General features: G+C 33.9%; 1 long non-coding RNA gene across 1 annotated transcript; it reads left to right on the forward strand.

The window, feature by feature from the left end:
- Positions 1-2,405: 2,405 nt before the first annotated feature.
- LOC134471174 (uncharacterized) lies at positions 2,406-17,767 on the forward strand. Its single transcript, XR_010040485.1, has 3 exons — positions 2,406-2,727; positions 15,711-15,874; positions 16,576-17,767. It is a non-coding gene; the product is annotated as an uncharacterized LOC134471174 (long non-coding RNA).
- Positions 17,768-19,591: the final 1,824 nt, after the last annotated feature.

Genomic DNA, 19,591 nt, shown 5'->3' on the forward strand with positions numbered 1-19,591 from the left:
CAAAAGAAGTCTCAATGGACAGAGATGGAGTAATATGAATAAGAAAATTTGGGTATAAAATAAATACTCATGAGTCTGTTTATTTAAAATAAAAATTAGTAAATGAATGTGAGAGAAGAGATAAACCTTTCCTATGAAACAAATAATTTTTGTAAATATTCTCACTTGCAGGAGGTGATCCTGCATGCCTGTCTCTCTTTCTCTTCACATCCCTTAATAATTTGGTGCCAAAAATAAAATATGGAAAGATGACATAGAGGGGGCAGAAAATAGCTTGACAATGAAGGAGAACAATACTTCAGGGAAATGATCAAGGTTAGCACCCTCAGTGATGGGTCTCGTTCATGGCACTTACCTGATGAATGACAAAGACACTTTATATCTGTAGTATTTGTTCCAAAAACCCATAACTCCAGTGTCACCAGAGAGAAAATATCTGGAAAACCTAAATGCAGCAACATTCTTCAAAATACCTGGCCAGGACTATTTTAAGTTGCCAAGATCATTAAGAAACAACCAAGAGACTGTCACAGACTTCAGAACTGAAGAACACACAATGACAAGATGTGCTAGTACATTGTGGTTGGGATTCTGCAACCAAAAATAGACAGCAGAGGGAAAGCTAAGGAAATGGAATACGAATAGAGTTCAGTTCATGGGAAGGTACCAGTGCGAGTCTCTTCCTTGTGATATATGAATCACAGTAATGTAAGACACTAATCAGAAGTGAACTGGGTGAAAGGCATACGGGCTCTTTCTGCACTATCTTTGCAAGTTTTCTGTGAATATGAGAGTAATTTTAAAATTTTGTTAAGCTTATTCAAAACGCCCAAAAGCCACCACAGACAAGGAAGGATCCCTGGGGTAGAATATGCATTGGGGCTTTCTGAAGACATCAGGTGATCGCTATGTACAGCCAAACTCAGCAACTAGTGACTAAATAGACTGAATTGATAATTTCCTGCTAAGTTTATCTTTCAGTTGGGCACAATGGTGGTACTGAAATAATGTGCCACTTTTAGTCATTGCTAATGAAATATCTCTTTCTGTTTTAGTCATACCTGCCAAATGTTACTAGTGCCTGGCATTTAATTAAAAAGAAAAGTAAACACAGAAGAAATTTATATAGTGGCTTTTGAAATTATATTCCATAGTACATTCTGAGGTTCATATATCCTGCATCTATTCTTTTATACTGTCTTTTTTTTTTTTTTTTTTGTACCAGAGATTGAATGCAAAGCCTAGCATTTGCCAGGCAGGCGCTTATGCCACTGAGCTAAATCCCCAGCCCTTTTTTATACCATACTGACAAACTCCTGTAGTAATAGCTGTTGAGCCCAAGTAGAATCATGTGACAGAATAAATGCAATTGAAACAATAATGTGAGACTCTCCATCCCTGGGAAGTCATGAAATAATGTGTCTTTTTGATATGTCTGTAGAAGTCTCTGGCCAAAAGCATGCATTTTCTCTCCCAGTTCTTATTAATTTTTAAGAAGTATTTGTCTCATTTCTTCAATTTCCACAAATTTTCTTAAGTATGAATGAAAGGACAAAAAAATCTTAACTGCCATTAACTCAAGAGAATTAATTTTATTTTTGGCTTATAAATTTTAAGACTTGTTAGCATCAAAAAAGCTAGTGTGGAAAAGAGTCCATTACTCTACGCTATTTGAGGATCTCTATTGGTGCATCTTCTGTGGAAACATTGCCTTGATAGTAGCTAATGTGGTTTTTTTTCAGATCCAGTACTTTACCTGCAAAAACTTATGAGAAAAGGAAATTAGAACCTGAAATGCTGCCCATGCAGCTACCAGGTGTCCTTGAACCTGGCCTGGGAAAACTAACCAGTTCACTTGAGTATTTGAGAGGATAACAAAATCTCCATCTCATCCCTGCTGTTCCCTCTGGCTAATTATTATGGTGCATATTCCAGTATGATCAGAAGGGAAAGAAGAAGTTTGCAATTTTATGACTATGTTCAGCACCAAAAAGTATGATGTATTTTTTTGTTGCAGATCAATTTTTATTGGCTTTACAAGCAAATATAGAAATAAGAGAGTGTTGCCAGGGAGCTATATTGTCTAAAGAGTGAAGATCTAGAAATATCATACTTGGTAGATTCTTCACCTTTTGTAAAGAGGCATCTAATAGTCTTTGAGGGTAGTCAAAAGTATTGCTACCCAGTTTTAAGGAACATTACTACACCTTCTAGGCATTCAGAAATAAAGAAGTCAATTTGTCTGTATATAACAAACTGACTTCTCAAATTCATTCCTTATGCTACACTCTGTCTGAGATTTTGTTCTCTTACCAGGTCATGACACACCTCAGACTGTTGAATGAGATGGAAAAGAATGTCTGCTTCAAGATAACCCACTAATTTTCTCTTCTGGAAATCTGCTATTTGTATCCAGAAATTCTAGTCAGTGTTGCAAGAGATTGAAGTAAGCTGCTTTTTGTGCCATTTATAGATCAGAGGAGGCTGTCTGCAGAAGGATAAAGGAGGTAGATGCTCAAAAAGATGCCAAGTAAAGGACCCGGTAGTGGATGTACTACTGGAATGAAGAGCCAGAGTAGGAGACCCAGAGAGACTGACAGGTCCTTCACTGCTGCATCTTGCATTTCCTTCCATAAGCTACAATTGTATGCTACTAACGATCGTTGATTTCTGTGTTTTAATCTGGTTTGTGTGAGTTTGTTACTCAGTAAAATGCTTTTCAAGAGAGTAAGTATATATTTAGTAATTACTTTCCTTCCAATACAATAATGTATACCTCATAATATTTGATAATAGTTTATTCATGAATTAAAATTGCACAGAAATGAACAATTACTGTGGACTTATCATGTGTAACTATGTATATGTAGAAGATATGTGCATGTATAAATATTTATGTAAACACTATTTTTACAGGGAGTCTCCATTATAAGAAATACCTAAAACATATAACTAGTCATAACTCTTTCGTATGTTATACCTGTATTGAAGAACCAACAAAACCTCCCTAGTAATGTGTTTTTCATGATGATCACAATCAGGGACATTATTGCCAGACTGACTGAAACACTATAAGGATTAATCTACATGCAGAATTTCCTATATGCAATATAGACACATGAACTCTCAAAATTTATTAGGATACTTACTATTGTGATCATGATAACATAAAATGAACATCCAAATATAGCATCATTATTATAAGAATGTTGATTTAGCCCCTGGAGAGCTCAGTAGAGATACTTTAGCAGATTTAAAAGAGCAAATCCATCATTTTAAGAACACACAACAAGTTTTATACTTAGAAAACAGAAAAGGTAATATCAAAATAAAAACATTAAACTTTGAATGAAGATTCCTTTTTACATGGAAATAAAATCAGTGGAAAAACGTGAAAATAGAAAATGTCAAAAAGAACCAAAGAAAGTATTGTACAGATGCTACTTGATAACTTGGCACTAGCACATTGACTATTCCTGTGATACCAAACTCCTGCTGGACCATTTCATGCAACATTATTAGGAATCAGTTAATTATCTCCTCTGCAAAAAGGGTAAGCATAATGTGGGATCACAGATAGCCAATATGGTCAGAGATTTCAGAATTATAAATGAGCTGAAGCATATTGCCTCTTATCATTATTCAAGTTATAAGTATGTGAACAAAGTAAGGACAATTATACATACATCTTAAATTTGCTCTTGTAGTTATTAGAGCATTTAAGATAACCAGCAACTGTTATTACTTATGTGCGTCCTAGGGAGATTACAACAGTTGTAGGTAAACATTGTAAACATCAAGGCTTTGTGAGCCACAGAACTTTGTCACAACTACTTAGTTTTCCATGCTACTGTAGCAGAAAAACAGCGCTAGATATCATGAATGAAATGAGTAGAACTGAGCTTCAGTAAAATATAATTTACAAAACCAGGTATAGGCTGCATTTCACTGTAGGGCGCAGTCTGCCACCTCTTGTCTTAGCTTTCAACCACTTTTCCCTATGACTTTTGCTTCCAGTGAGTACTTAGGAAGTGACTTGTTAAGCATTTCCACATTGTCTCTTCTGTAATGGCTGATAAACTATAAAAGTCTACACCACTAGAGAATATATTTAAATAAAATGAAGGCAAGCAATTAGAATGGTCAGTTTTATGGCATGTGTGGGAAGTATCATAGAGAAGGATGGAAGAACTGAGCCAGGAGATGTCATTACGTGTACTCTAGGCATAATGAATCTTCAGGGAATCTGGGCTGAAAGCTAGAACTATGGCAAGAGCAATCATATTGGAGGACATCAACCTCAAGGAAAACTCAGCAAATCGCTTTAACATATCAAAGGAAATAGTTGACTCTTACAGTATAGGGCAGAGTCAGTAAACTTTGAACACAAGTCTAATATTTTACTTTTGTGTATAAGAGGCCCTGATTCAGCAGTTTTTTTCATAAAATGCTTAAGAAATGTTTTTTCAAGGGCATCCAGTGAAGGAGCACTGAGGAATACAATACAACTATTAACAACAGAGAAACCAGCTAGTGGTCACCATTTAACAGTCTGCCCACAGGAAGAAGAGCTCCAACACTAAAGATGATAGTGTGAAAAATGAATCTAGTCTTAAAAATTCACATCACAAAATTTATGCAGGATCTTGTGAATGCTTTGATATTTCAGTATTTGAAATGAAGAGTAACTAGAGCAGTTATTACAATGAAGAGAAAAACTTAGCATAACTCCAGACCTGGTCAACACTGGAAGAGAAAGGGTCACTGGGAATGATTGAGTCCTGGGAAAACACAAGCATCTTATATCTACAACATTAGGTTCCAACTCTGCCTGAAAACAAAAGGGACTTAAAAGAAGTACAAGAAATTCAGTCAAGAAATATATCAGATGTGATTAGATCATTAACTCCTTAGCTTAGAGGAAATTTGTTATTTCAAAACTTAGCAAAGTTGATGACATACTTTTATAAACCAAAGCAAACTATCAGAGTATAATGGAGCTTATCACAGGAGAAACATTATACAGAAGTAGCAATTGTTGGAGAAGATATATGTTAATGTTTTAAAATAGAATGAAATCACTAAGCTCACAGGTCTTAGGGGCAGATACTCTTCCATTCAGATTTTGACTGCCATTTATATTCTTGACCATGAATTTGCTTTTGCTAGATAAAGTATGTCACATTTTATTCCTCAGTTGGCTTCCCTTCAAAATGGTACAATAACAGTATCTGCCTCTTAGGACTGATGTGAAGATTTGGTGAGAAAAATATTCATGATCCTTTATGTTATGTTGTATAGCAATTGCTCAATAAAACACGTACTTTATTAAGTAGAAAGAGAAAAGCTTGTAGGCTTACGAGTTTAGCATTTCCTACAGTATTATTTGTTAAAGCATATTTAGAATTCTCTGTTAATAAGCCCAAAAGCACCAGGGGCATTTTTACATGTTCTTTCAATTTTGCCAAGAGCTTATACTCTTGGGCTTTGAAACTTTTGCTAAAGGTAATTTCCACGGCAAATTGAGAGCCTCCAGCAAATCAGAAACCAATCTATGGATTTGGGTTGAAGTTAAAAGGCTACTCCACTATGAGGCAGACTAATAAGTTTTCAACTTGAACAAAAATAAATGAGCTCTATCAGTATGAAAAGGAAATTCACTCTCCCAAACTCTTTCAGAATCAGCAACATTTTCTCTTAAATTTTTCTTGCAGGCAATAAGTAAGCCAAGCCTGAAGGGTTCATCTTTAAAAAGTAATTCATCAGAATAAATCTCAGAGGTCTGTTATGGTTTTAATCTGAGCCACTGAAAAAGCAAGAAAACACTAGGCTGTCTCACTGTTTGATGTGCCAGCGGGTTCATCAAATTGCAGCTTTTCTGCATAAGTATTATCTGGGGCATGGTGACCTTTCTCTAACCACAAGGAAACCAATTCGGACGGAAAATAGAGGAGATATCAGCCTGGGGAAGTGATAGCAGTCTCCCACACTTCGTCAACACCTAAATAAAGAATAATATTTTTCTGACATAAATGAGCTTCAGACACTCATGTCGGAGAAAATGTTCTTTATCTCATCAACTAATGAAGGAACATACAATAGTAGTAAATGACATATTTCTGGCCACCTACTCCCTATCAGAGTGAATTAAAACCAGAATCTCAAGTGTTATGATAAAATCTTGTTACCAACGGGTTTTCTTTTCCCATATATTTCTAGATTAAAAGAGATTCGGGCTTTTAACTGAACTGAATTAAATATTTCAAATATGCCTCCAATCTGTACCTAAAACATCTTCTAAGCCTTTAGAGCTTTCAGTGATAACAAATAACCCACTCTGGTACCGTGCCATAGATTTGCCACCAGTTTTCTAAGCTACTTAGTAAATTCAGCTCGGGCCAAATTTAAATATGCATTTTAATTTCAGAATTAAGATGGAAAAAGTTTCAATAGAAAACGATGAATGTGTGTGTGTACAAAGGCACATGTATGAGATAGACTGAAACAGAGAGAGAGAGAGAGAGAGAGAGAGAAAGAGAGAGAGAGAGAGAATTACTGGCTCATACAATTATGTACGCTAAGAAAGCCCACCGTTTTCTATCTGCAACTTTCAGACCAACAATAACCTGTGGTGTACTTGAAAATTTTAAATCCAGAAAGCAAATGGTTTAGGTCCCAGTCTGAGTTTGAAAGGCAGACTAATGACAGAATATCTTAGTCTGCCCAGTCTGAGTTTGAGAACCTGTATCATCCAGGACAGGAGACTGACATCACATCTTAATTAAGAAGAGAGGGATGAATTTGTATTCGTCCATCTTTTTCTCACCTTTTTGTTTTATTTAAACCCTTACCAGCTTGGGTAATGTCCATTCACATCAAGGAGGGTAATATAATTTACTCAGTGTGTGATTCAAATCTCATCTTTTCCTAAAATATCCTCCACAGACTTACTCAGAATTAATGGTTAACCAGATATCTGAGCAACTTGTGGCACAATGAAGTTAACACATACAATTACTCGTCACAGAAATTTTAGTTTCCATATTCACTTATTTATAATGAATGATTATAATACCCACAAAACCTCTATGCTTAATGACACATAAATAACGCCTTCATTTTGCTGAATCAGTACAATGATTGTCTAAACTGTCACTCAGAAGGAAAATAAAAACAAGAGGACTTTGCATCTGAATTTTCCATTGGATTTTCTATGTTACAGCCAAAAGGAATAATGCCAAAATGTTGGCATCTTGATCCTACCTACAACTTTATTATTCCTATATTCAAATAATCTATCTGATTCTAATATAAGAAATTTGTGAATCGATGAACTGGGAATTCTGTTCTGATACTATTCAGTAATCAAAGATAACATTTTTACAACAGAATTGATTAACAATTAAAATTTATTCTTACTCTCAATTTTAATATTTTACTGATTGTTTTATTGTAGTAAAATATTCTGTCATGATGTAGCTCAGGGTAAAGTTCTTTTGTTCTTGCACAAGACCCTGGGTTTCATCCTCAGTACTGCAAACAAACAAAACAAACAAAAATTTTCTTTACCAATTTTCTGAAACCAAATTTTTAAAAAAATTAATTCTAAAACAGTGTAAACTTTCTTTTGTTGTTGACACCATAAATATTGTATTTTCACCAAAAAAAGTTAAAAATTTACTAACAAAAATCTGTAAGAATTTATCAGACTTAAAATAAGAGGAACAAAGAAATTTTGATTTCTTATAGCAGAAACACCTACAATGTGGCTCATAAGCACCACATCCTTAAGTCAAGCTAGCACTTCCCAAGAGACTACAGCAGAATAGGGAAGTCTTGTTGAGTTGAAGAAGCACAGACTGAAGTTTGAGAAAACTGAGGTATGAGAACATTTTGAAGTCAAAGAACCTTACATAAAATGTACTCTAAAAATCTACATGGGGGCTAAGTAAAACTCTAATAAGAGGCAAAAACCAAAACCCATCAAAAACACAAACTATGAGGAAGTGTTCATCTAAATGATTGCTAAATTTAAACAAGTTTAGAAGATAATTTATCTGCCAGCCAACTAGAGGGCAGAATCCTCTTGCAAAAATTCAGGATATTGCTTAGAAACCTCTGTAAGGTTAGTCCTTAACAAAATATTAAACTAGTCCTGGAAGGAAATAAATTTCATTTTCTGGAAACTTCTGAATAAACATTGAAGGTAGTTTAAAGAGGAATCAAGCCTACTTTCAAGGAACTTACCTGTAAGAATATATTTCAACACTTTTTAGAACAAAATAAAATCCAGACACTCAGCAATATATTATCAAAATGGACAGTATCTGTTCCAAATTAATAGAAATGTGAATCCTAGCAAAAGTTTCACCAATCACTAGGCTAAATGTGTATGCATGTATGTATGTATGTTTGTTTGTATATATATACATATATATATATGTATATATATATGTGTATATATATATATATATATATATATATATATATATATCCTATAGCTTTTAGAGATAAGGGCCCTAAAAGATCATTGCTGCAAAAGAATGTATCTAATATGAAAAAAATCAGCTTGGTGCATCTAGCAGAATATGTGTACCTAAACGTAAACTATATATCATGAGTTTAAATTCATAACAACAGGAACCACATAAACTGAAGCATAGGTGAAGAGAAATAAAACAAGTAAAACAGATAAAAAGCCTCAGCGATCTATAGAACTATATCAAGCATTCAAACATGTATGTAATTTGATGACAAAAAATTGGCCAAAACAGTATGTAAAGAAATAAAACACAAAATTGTTTTTGAAATAGAAAGAAAAAAAATCTCACAAATCTAAGATGATTGATGAATCTAAACAAGATATACAGTACCCCTGCCCTAAAATGCATACAAAGAGAATTCTTCACATGGAAACTGAGATGTTCAAAAACCAAGAAATGATGGAAGAAATGGCAAAACGTGAAGAAATACAAAGTTTTCCTCATTTAAAATTTTTGAAAACAGAGTTGGCAATAACACCGAATAATTGCAGGCAATAAATAATTACAAGATGTATGGAAATGAAATGTACAACAATAATGGTAAAAATGGGGTGATGGAAATATATTTTTGATATAAACATCATGCATGACACTCATATGTGATATTCAGTAATAATATTTTAAGATAGGTGAAAGTAGGGGCCAGGGATTTCACTCAGTGGCGTAAGTGCCTGCCTGGCAAGCACTAGGTTGTGAGTTTGATCCCCAGTACAAAAAAAAAAAAAAAAAAAGGATGGGGAAAGTAGACAATAATATATTAAAACTGTGCATGGTCTTAGAACAACCATCAAAAAACAAAATAGGGGGGCTGGGATTTAGCTCAGCGGCATAAGCACCTGCCTTGTAAGCAGGCGGTTGTGAGTTCAATCCCTGGTACGGGTAAAAATGGAAATGAAAAAGACAAAAAAAAAAAAAAAAAGAAAGAAAGAAAAAAGAAAAAAACAAAATAGATACAGCTTATAAGCCAAAGATGGGCATAAAACTAAATGCTAAAAATAATCTGAAAGTAAAGATATGAAAATGGGAAAAATGATTGAAGAGCAGATATAAGATATAAAACAAACAGAATGACAACAGAGGTAAATTCTTCCTGATCAAAAATTATGAACAAATATATTTTATTCATAAATGAAGAAACATAATACTCCAAATCAAAAATCAGAAGAATAAAGTGACATTCATATACATACAGCTTGTAAAAAATGCATCTAAAATATATAGGATAAATACTTTAAAAACAATGAATGAATAAAAACTGATATACAATTTATTAATCATAAGAAAATGGAAGTTGCTACTGAACATTAGACAAGTAGACTTAAAATACAAGGAACTTGAACACTTATATAAAGAGCTGTTTAATAATTACAAAAGTCAATTTATTAAGAGGAGTGATGATGCTAAGAGAATTCTATATAACAGATATGCTCCACAATTTTCTAGAAACAGATGGTGCCCAACCTGAAATGACAATAAAAATGCACTATTACTATAGAGAAATATAGCACTGTTTTGTCAGAAATTGATAGAAGAAATCATCAGCAAATCAGTAAGCCCACTATTTGTCCTCCCTACGCTGAATGATTTGGTCCTCCCTACACAGAATTAATGAACATATACAGCGCACTTTACTTAACAGTAGAGTGCATGTTCTTTTCAAGTGTACATAAAACTTCACTAAAATAATCAGATGACAATAAATCTTAAAACAATTGAAGTTACACAAAATATTGTATATTACCATACACAGTGAAAACAAATTAAAAATGTAAATATGTGGATAGATTTAGACAGATATATCTGAAATCTCAAATCATATAGAAATTACATAACATGCATAAGATAAAATTAAAAGAAAACAAAATGCTTTATCATGAACAATAATATAAACAAAACTATACATCAATGATGCAAAGAAAAACCTAGAGGAAAATCTATAGTTGCACATGCTTATATTTCAAAAAAGGAAATTCTGGAAGAAAATATCCGTGATGCCAATGTAGTAACCTAGAAAAAAATGACAAAGAAAATCTAAGTGCATATCAAAAAGGGAAAATTTGTGAATATCAGTAGAAATCAGTAACACACAATGCAATTCAAACTAGAAAAATTGAATTAGAAAAAAATGACTCAACAATCTGGAAAGATATAAAATTTAAAGTTAATTTATGAAATGATCAGTGAAGTATAAAAATTTGTAGCTAAGTGAATCAGGAAACATAAAAAGTATGTGTCAGAGGTAAAACAGGACTTTAGCACAGAAACAACATCCATCATAAGAAGGAAAAGAGAATCAAATTATGCAAATAAAATTGTGGAATAGAAAACTTTTTGAAAGGCAGAAAAATGGAAAACCCCACACCATTATTCAAAATCAAATTAATAATCAAATGTTTTTCCTGCAAGGAACCCCCAGATCAAGACAACTTCAATAATGAATTTCCTCAACCTGATTTTTAAAAAAAATGTCCAGTACTAAAAAATATTACAAAAAATTATAAAATATTCATTACAAATAATGGTGAGAAATTGAATCTAAAAAACAGGAAAATTGTTTGCCCTAATGACTTGCATTCATACTGCACTGATAGAACACTTTCCAGGTAAGCTTGAGGCTGAGTTCCATCCTCAGCACTGAAAAACAAAAAGAAAAGCATAACAAACAATAGTGTTTTGCAAGTCTTATCAATAAATAAATTTAAAAAGTGAAGTAAGTTTCATATAAATTGGACCAGAAAAAAATCTTTATTACTCATCAATATGTTGATATTTATTAAAAAATTCTCACTTTACAAATGGGCTTTTAAACTAAATAACTATATAATAAGCTATCAAATTAAACTCAATACAAACATATCAAATATATGTGGATGTCACAAGTATGGGTGGTTGGAAATTGAGAATAAAAAACTTCATTTCCACTGGCATGCAAAATTACAATACGGCCAGTTTGGGAAAAATTTGACCAATCGGGTGTAAAATCTGTATGTGGAAAGTTATAAGATGCTGATTGACGAAATTAAGACAAATAAATGAAGAAGCAGCTCTTGCTCATGCATTAGAAGGTCTCACGGTATGAGATATCACTGCTTAAACAGACCAACATACCCTACACCATCCATGACAAGAATGATGAACAGTCTGAAATTTTACCCTCTTAGCGATTTTTTCTGCTACAGTTTCCTGATGTTGGCACAAGACACAAGAATTTGGTCAGCAATCAATTATTTTTTTTTTCTGTTTACAGTGACATCAATAGTTTAGGTATCAGCATTTTTTTTTTTACCAATTCCTTTACCTCCAAACCTCTCCAGTTGATTGATATCTCCAGAGAGATTGACATGACACAGAGATGCATTATGCATTGTTCTAGAAGAGGAGTACTGACTTAAACTGCGACGTCTCTATGGAGTACTGAGCACACGCATCCTCTGATCCAGGAGAGATGCAGTTATGTTTAGGTCTACAAGAAAGTGTTGCATTTGCTCTGAGGGAGATAGCACAGTGTATCTCTCTTCTCAGGATTTTCACTGTACAAATATCCTTGAAAAAGAGTCCAAAGTCAATCAGTGCCTTTGACAATAATATGGACACATTTGCAACAGAGATACAGTGCAGTCTAGCAAAAATCATAGTCAAAATTCTGGTAGAAATCAAAAAATTGATTATGAAGTTTAGTAGATGGAAGTGATCGAGAGCAGTCCAGAATTTTTTGGAAACAAAATGACCTGAACTTATTTCATTTTGAAATGTTAATAGTATATTCATTATATGATAATATGCTATTTACATGAAAATAATTACAATATTCATGGTAGGTATGAAAAATAATTTATTTTCAAAAATAATTTGCAGAATGGTCTCTTTTTTAACCACTTAAACCACCTTTGAGAGAGCCCTTCTCTGGCATTGAGGAGATTCACCTTGGTATGTAACTTTCACTGTCATCCACCTCCATAAAACTCTTTATAGCTTTGAAAATTAGAATTCTGTTCATACAATAAATCTTTATTCTTTTTTTCTCTCAGTGACTGGAAACCATGATTCTATTTTGTGCCTCTATGAATTTAACTCTGCATACTTGGTAAAGGTGAAATTATGCAGTTATAGGCCCTGTGTTGAATGGCTTATTTCTCTTAGCATACCCATGCTGCAATGTGTGCCAGAATTCTCTTTTATAAGCTGAGTGACATCCCACTGGATGGATTATACATTCAGCTATAGGTGGACACTGGTGTTACTTCTACTTTTTGGCTGTTGTGTATAATGCTTCCAATAAGAATGAGCATACAAATATCTGATCAAATATTTAACTTCCATTCTGTTGGGGAACAGAGCCAGAAATAGAACTAGTGGATTATACGTTGATTCTCTTTTTGATAAATTACAGCACAGTTTTATAATAACCATACCATTTTACATTGCCATCCTGAATAAGATTTGCAAACTGCAACTTGTCCACATCATCGATAGTATTTATTACTTTTGTTTACTTTTGCATTAGTTATCATAATGGTCTCAAGCTTAGGTTACTCTTCTTTTTCTGGTTGTTCAGTATACAAAGTTCTATTGTTTAGAGAATTTTTTTCCTTGTTAATATAAGCACTTACAACTACTCTTAGTATACTTTTGTTGTATCTTATAAATTTTGATATGCTGTATTTTTATTTTCATTTGTTTAAGGTATTTTTAAAAATTTTCCTTGTGATTCTTTAATTCATTGTTGGTTAAGAGAATGTTGCTTAATTTTCATATTTTTGTGTATTTTGCAGTTTTTCTTCAGGTATTGATTTCTACTTCTGTTGTTTTATGAACAGAAAAATAGTTTGTATGATTTCAATCTTATTGTATTTATTAAAGTGTTTTATATTTATTAAAACTTTATCTCTACTGGAGAATGTTCTATATGTACCTGAAAAAAATATGTGTTTTACTAATTCCTGCATGATTCTTCTCTATATGTCTTTTTGAATTTGTTGATGTTTTGAAGTATTTAAGTCTTCTGTTTCATTATTTCTCTTCTATCTGACTGGTCAGTGCATTATTGACAATGCAGAATTTCTTCTCTTGAAATGTCTAAAGTTTTCTTTTTCTATAATGGCTGTGTTGTAGTCAGGGGTTCTGAAGAGAACAACCAGAATCAGGACATGGAGTTTACAATATTGTTTTACGATGGTCACTGGGAGTTAACACAAGAAAATGCAGAAAATCTATCCACAATTCCAAAGACATAGAATATTTAGTCAAGGGCTTAAATCCCATAGCAGTGTCCCACATGAGTCCAGATGAAAACCCAGAGCTCATGACAGTGCCTCCCACGAGTCTCACTGGAGGTCCAGAGTCCACAAGAAGGACTCACGCCAGTCTCTTTTATGGATCTGTGCTGGGAAGGCCCAAAGTTCAGCAGTGGAAGCCAGAAAGTCCATGCCAGTGGGATGAAGGAGCTGTGCTGACGGGATGAGGGTTCTACGCTGGAGCTGAGAAGTCACACTCACAACAAAGATCAGGGCGATCCTGAAAAGCACCATAGTCATCCTAAGTGACAAGGAGGCCCCGAGCTCCTCTGATGACAAGCTCAAACGGGTACATGCCAGGAAGCCAGCATGAGGAGTTCATCCTGGAGGCCAAGCCGCACATGTCTTCCCCTCTGGAGCCAGGAAGCAATGCTCGATGTGAGGACTAGAGCTTCTCCAGGAGAATCTAACGGCTGAAACAGCAATACGTAGGAGAACCCACAATAACTCAGTGCAGTAACTCATTAATGTCTTAACACCATCCTTCTCCTTCTCCACCTATTTATGCTGGCAACTTTCCTCAGGTGGGATATCTATGCTCAGCACCATACTGATGTAATCCAGCTGGCATTAAATTGACTGCCAGTTTTTAATCCATAGCAGGCTGTCTGGATATAGAGATCGAAATTACAAATTGACGTGTGGTTATTTCTTCCTCTTCACTTTAATCACATCATTTCACTGTCTCCTGGATTGTAAGGTTTCTACTGAAAACTCCACTGATATTCTTATTGAGGATCGCTTTTCTGTAATGAGTCAGGGTTTTTTTCTTGTTGTTTTCAAGAGTCCTTCTAGCTGTTAGCTATGAGAGTTTGATTATTGAGTTTGAGTAGAGTCTGTAAAGTCATCTATATTTAGAGATTGTTAAGCTTCTCATATTTTTTATTTCTATCTCTCCTCCAGTTTGAGAAGCTTTCAGCCATTACTTCTCCAAATAATCTCTCTTTCCATTTCTATTTTTATCTCCCTGAAGACTTTTCATTTTTTTCTTTTATTACTGATTCCATAATTTCAAAAGTCCTATTTTCAAGTTCACTGATTTCCTCCACTTTTTCCTGCTGTAGCTTGCTACTAAACCTCTCTAGTAATATTCTGAATTCAGTTGCATTTTTTAGCCCCATAGTTTCTATTCGGTTTTTTAAAAGTAATTTATATCATTTTGGTAATGCCACTTCATCCCTGGTTTCTCATAGTTCATTGCTTTCTGTTAGCTTTTTGAGTATATATAATACAGTTTATTTTTAAGTCTTTGTCTAGAAGATCAAAACCCTGCAACTTCAGGTTCAGTTTCTGGAAAAGTAATTTATTTCTTTCAAAGAGTTGTACTTTCCTGTTTTTGTTTTTTTGTTGTTGTTGTTATTTGTTTTTTTTTTTTTTTGTCTATTTTGTTAAAAACTACACATTTTTGTAAATCCAGTCTCTGCAGGCTGGCTCAGTGAGGGAGAAGACATTTCCTAATGAGCTGGAGGTGGCAATCTAGTGTGTGTTCTAGTCTTTTCATGGTGTCTCTTCCCTGAGCATGCATATGTTTGTCACCCTGCCCTTAGCTCCAGAATAGAGTACATCACTGTTTTTAAATGTTTTAACTTCCATAAGAGTTTCACTCTCGCTTCCCGCGTGGGGCCTCCAGTGTTCTGTTGTATAACCCTGCTGATAATCTCGCCCACCAGGGCAGATCTGAAGTTCTGCAGTTTTCACAAGTCACGATGTGTTTCAACGTTTTCGTGGCTTTTAACTTGAGATCTGAACTATGTGTGATTCTCATCTGATTTTTGAATAAAGCAGTGCAGAAACCAGACCTTTGGACAGTCCATCATGTTTGCAGAAAACTATAAATAAATTTAATTTTACTCTTTTTCTTTTTTGAGTAAAGAAACTGACAAGTGGACAGCTTCCTGCCATCATGCTGCACCAACATAAGACTGACCACAAAGCACATGGACACATGTGACACAACAGCCATCAGGAAAAGGAAAATTAAGTCCACAGACAGAACTTTGCACACAACATGATGGCAAAAATGAAAAAAAAAAATCAGTAAGTCCAAGTTTCAGCATTTATGGGGAGGAATTATGACTTCATACATTGTTTGTGGGAGTATTTGATACTGTAATTTCTTTACAAAGTTTTTGTTATGAAATACATTTATTATATGACTGAAAAGTCACTGTTTAAATAATTAATAAATTCATTCATCTGAAAAAAGACATGTATACTCACAGAATCTTGTCCATTAATGTTTAAAGCAGTTCTAGTCACAATATCTAAAAATCTAGAAACCAACCAAATGTCCATATTCTGGTATATAATAGATTTAAGAAGGAACTAATTAATGATATATATAATATATTAAGAAGGAACTAATTAATGATAAACAGCAACACAAATAAGTCTTAGAGACATTTTGCTGAGAGAAGTTAGACACTTACCTACAAAATATGGGATTCTAATCCATAACAACATAAAGCAGATTACTGATTGATGATGGCCAAAGTAGATCAGGGTAACTATATAAAGGCATACGGGAGCTCTTAGGAAACATGGAACTATTGTATATATTGTTAGCACACCGAATTACACAGAAATGATTGTATTTCATTGTGTGTAAACCACACTTTCATTAATTCTGCTAATAAATTCATTTGAGATTTCTAAAAAAATATTAGCTTTTATTGCTGGCTTCATCTTCTAAAAAGATTTTATTTATACTCCAATCTCAATTCCACTTTCAACACCAGGTTCAATTTGCTGCGGACTAGAGAAGAATACTGGAACTGCTCCTCTCTACATGCCTGGGAGCAAGCCACCGATCAGCGGAAGTTTACCAAGCAGAAAGACGTGGAGCAGAGCAATGATTCCATGAACACTCATGCATAAGGCTATAACAAAAACCTGAGCTTTGTATTATGCTTTTCATTTTAAACTCTGTTTTGAAATTTTCATTCTCTTTTCTTTCCACTTCAGTAGTAAAATTTTCTGTTAATCTATTCTCTTGGTTGCTAATCCGTTCTTCTGGGGATTTTAATCTGATATTAAAGCCCATATTGAGCTCTTCATTACAACTGTTTATTTTTTATTTCCATGATTCTCATTTTTCTTTTAAAGCAAATTCTAATTCTCTGGTGAAATTATCCTAATAAGTACTTTCTTATACACGTTAGAATTACTTCAAAGTTCATGCATGCCTGCTCATTCTAAAAATCAGTTCATTCATATGCCTGTTTGTAATATAAACATATTCAAATTACCCAGAAAAGGCAATGGACTATCAGTTGGCTGTGGCCAGGGATGAGTAGAAGGAATGAATTATAAAGAGTCTTGTAGTAACAATTTAAGAGGCAGAAAACATCCCACATATTTATATTGTTAGTGCTTATGCAGTCATATGTATTTTCCTGTTGTCATGTATAATCAGTTAATCTTTTGTTATTAATCTAAACTTAGATACTGTGCATGAAATACAGATAAGCTGTTCATGAACCTACCATGTGCCAGACTTTTTTCTAGACATCTGAAGCAATGAATCCTTTCTATTCTGAAAAATTCTTCAGGTTTTCAAATTTGCTCATGCATGGAATGTTATGCTCTCTGCCTCTGTGTATTCACATAGTATACTTTTTTAAAAAGTTAATTTAAATGCCTCAGCCTTAGTGAATTCTTTGTGTGCTTGGAATTAGTTCAGTGTGCACTTACTTATTAATTTATGTGTCTCTATAATAATGTTGGTATAATTTGATATGCATTATTAATAATATATCTCATCTGACGAGACATCACACTCTTTAAGTAAATGGATTTTGTCTTACTAAACCCTACTAAGTCATATATATACTCCAGTGAAGTGACAGAAAAAACAGAAAAGTGTCTGCATATAAATAAATAAAAGTGTCTGCATAATAATAAATAGGTATTTATTAAATGATCACACAATTTGTCATTGTAATGCTTGTAAAACCATGGTCTATGTTTTAATTTTTCTCTTCTACTTTTATCTAATTATTGAATTTCTCTCAGCTGTAATCCTGCCACGTCTAATTCCAGCTTGTTATTTCTCCTCACAAACCAGATAATCAAACTTATTAAAGATTATGTATTAAATAAAAGTTATTAAGCTCTTGGGGAGGATATAATGACTTTTCATACATTAACACTCAACTTCAAAATTTTGATTTTCAATCTAATTGCCTAGAAGGACTATTTTGTCAACATGTACATTAGGGATTTGTATTTTGTAGCATAGATAACAGTTTCCAAAAATCTGACTTTCCTAACAATAGAGCATTGCATTGCTGGAAACAGTCAATCCTTTTAGAGAAAATGGCCATTCAAACACTGAATATGTGTCCTTTCTGACAAATGAATTCTGGTGTTCAGGAGTGAGAACCACACAGCTGTCACAGCACCACTGAGGATTGCTCTAAATTGTGGCAGATGGTGCTACTTATTTGGCCATCTAATGCTATTCTAAAGTATCAGTTGGCCAACTGCTTGGTGGAGGTATGAAAATAGAAGATTTATTCAGAGCCAGAGGATACAAGCACAAATGTTTTGGGATACAGAGAGTTTAAACTGATATGGAAAGATTGTATCCAACAAAGCGCCAGGCCAGATCCATTAGAGGGTGTGGTTAAAAACCACATCTCTCCGGTGAAATACAACTTCTTTGGCCAGCTGTGCTCTAATCTCTTCCATGCTCTCTCCCCATGAATACATGCACGCAGCCACAGGCAAACACACACACACACACACACACCCACAGCAAATGTATTCCTGCACGTATAGTTGGGAGTCAGTCAGCAATTCAAATTTAACACCACTTAGGAAGCAGCTGGGTCACCTGCGGCTGCTCTGTGGAAATATGCAGAGCATGTGTCGCTAGTCTACATTAGAAATAAGAGGCCTTCTCAACTCATCTTTAAGGTAGCAGCTGTGATCCTATGTAGCTTTCATCAGTACACAGCAATGTGGACTTTCTAGGTCACAGTGGTATTTAGTACACCGGCCATGACACTGGCCATTTTCATAGCAGCTATAGATTATCCTTCACAGAATTAAATTTACCTATCAGCTTATCACAGTCCAGACTATGTTTTTTTAAAAGTTCTTAACTGTAATATATTATTTTCATATGTTATTAAATACATAGAGTCAAGAAATTCCCATTATGTGTAATGAAAACTTCTTAATTTATTCATTGAATATCAGTTAAAACTAGTGTACTACATGTCTCAAAAAGAAGTTACCTAAAGAGTGAAATTTGCAGAGGAAACTGGGAGTTTATTTCCCTGGGACTATCTTGGAAGTCATATCCTTCCAAGGACTATATGTGTTACATGAACTGAAAACATCAACACAGAAATAAAAATGATATCTACCAACAAACCTAAATTTACAAATAAAGCCACTCTGCATGGCTTATTAATATGAGACTGTCATTAAAAAAAAAAAAAAAAAAAAAAAAAAAAAAAAAAAAAAAAACCTTTAAAACAGGAAAATAGCTAACTGTGGAGTGGAGGAAGGTCCCAAACTGCTCAAGAGCAAAGAAACTTGATATTAGAACACACATAAGTAAACTTTAACAAATTCATAGGTAGTTAACAGCTATTTAAATAAACCCAAGGAAGAAAACTACCGATACAAATCAAACAGAATAGGTGTAGACAGGATCCATAGTTGCATTGTGCAGAGACTGAGGAGTAAATAATGAAGTAGAAACAGATTTAGGCAGTGTGAATGGTTTTTTTTTTCTTATGA

The sequence above is a fragment of the Cavia porcellus genome, unplaced genomic scaffold (assembly GCF_034190915.1).
Source record: "Cavia porcellus strain 051 isolate PalLab524CR breed Dunkin Hartley unplaced genomic scaffold, mCavPor4.1 scaffold_17, whole genome shotgun sequence".
Classification (NCBI taxonomy): domain Eukaryota; kingdom Metazoa; phylum Chordata; class Mammalia; order Rodentia; family Caviidae; genus Cavia; species Cavia porcellus.